The following is a 1,965-nucleotide window of genomic DNA, read 5'->3' on the forward strand; positions in this document are numbered from 1 at the left end:
AGAAAAGCTAGGTCAAAGCCAACCGTCAACGAGGAAGCGCAACGATCGCTTTTCCCTGAACGGGCATCAGACGCTTTACCATTTGATTTCCGCCTAACAACAGTCATACAGAAATATCGTAGTAAGCAGTGATTTACATCAAATATTCTGTTTCATAGTCACCTTCAAGCAGCATTCCAATCCAGGAAAACATTCGCTCCAAGTCGTCATTGCAAAACTCAACATCAGGCTCACCCTGTCATTGGGCAAGGTGCACAATCACCGTTCCAATTTCCCCCCCTTCCCGGCTTCCTTTGGGAAAAAGGCCACCGGATAAACATTGGGTTAGAAGAACATCAAGTGGAATGTTTGATGTCAGTTCATTTATTGTGCAAGAGCCAGCCGACGTAACGTACGGTTTGACCGACTGTATTATTTTCAAGGAGCCTAGTTTTTCTGAGGAATAACATGTTCTTGAACGGCACAAAAGTGAATGACAAAAAGCGTTTTAGAATTTCTTAACTCAAATGTGAGAAAAACTACATAAAGTAGAGCTAGTATTTTTCACGCAAATCACCTTGAAAAACACTAGCACTTCACGAAAACAAAAAAAAAACCACAAACATGCGACAGGAAGCGTCACGGATTTGAAAACAGGACAAAAACAAAACAAGGCCGAAGGAGCCACAAACAAAAGAGGCAGAACATTGCTCCAGTGGACTCGGCGGAAGGGAGCGGGAGAAGTGCAACGCCGATGGAAAACAAGTCAAACAGAAAAACAAACAGCAAGAAAAAATAACCCCGGCCCGACATAAAACGCAAATATCGCTGCACACACCGGGGTTCTGCATCCGAGTTGCACAGCATTAAAGTTTTACGGTGTAAAAAGTTTATTTATGCACCACAAAAAGGCGGTGAGGAGGAGGAAGCCAGTCCGACCGATTTCGCGGTGGCAGGTTGCGTCGTGAGAATGTGTCTGTGTCGTTTGAGGGTGGAGGAAAGGGGAGAAGGTGAGGGGATGGACACAAATCAATTGCCGAAGTGCTTCTGCCGTTTGCCGCTGCACAATTCGATGCAGTTTTGTTGTTCCGGATAAGAGGCGAGCAAGAGGCGAGTGGTATTTTCCCAAGGACGAAAAGGAGGTTTGCTGAAGAGCGCATACCATAACGTGCTGGTACTCGCACACACCACCTCACCTTGCGGTTGATAATCAACCCAGCTTGAAGCGGCGTGGTGAGATGGTAATTCATTTGTAACACTACCGCCATTTCCTGCCCGTGAGTCAGAGTGAGAAAAATGTACATCACGAGAGAAACGCCTCATAAATTACGCTCGATGCGAGGGTAACTCATTTTTTTTCGCTGGAACTGCGGTCCATGGGACTCACGGAGGGCGTGCTGTTCGGCGATTGGCTGAGCGAAACGTGAGTTACAGAAACCCTCACCGGTGATAGCAGGAGGAGCCTCCGAATTTCTTAAAAACTAGAAAAGATGGAAAGGCTTCTTCTTTTCTCAAGTATCTTTCCAGTTTTCTGCTACCCTGTCTCTTTCTCTCTCTTTCTTTTCCACACACTCCAAATGACTCCAAAAAGTGGCACTTCCGTGCGCTAAAAGCTTGCCACTGTTCGCGCTTTTTCGCGACGAGCCTCCCTCCGACATGGCCGAGGAAACCGAAACGAATAAACGGCCGCTGCTCGATGGGAAATGGGAAAGAGATCAGAAATTAAGCGTGAATATCGAGCAACACTCCATTCCTCCGGATTTGTTTGTAGTTTTCGTTGCTTTTTTCATCCCCCCCCTTTCTCACCATTAAGGTGACAAATTGTGTCGCTGCTCCTTCTCTCGAGGTGTTTGCGCTCAAAATGGTCACGCTACCTACACGCTTCCGGTTTTTCGGATTTGTTACCGGGCGAACCCGTAATTGCGGACCTGGCCGATAAAACATTCAGAGTCCTGATGAGCGTGGGCTGAATTAATGATGGATTCT

The sequence above is a fragment of the Anopheles coustani genome, chromosome 3 (genome assembly GCF_943734705.1).
Source record: "Anopheles coustani chromosome 3, idAnoCousDA_361_x.2, whole genome shotgun sequence".
In the NCBI taxonomy this organism is placed as follows: Eukaryota; Metazoa; Arthropoda; class Insecta; order Diptera; family Culicidae; genus Anopheles; species Anopheles coustani.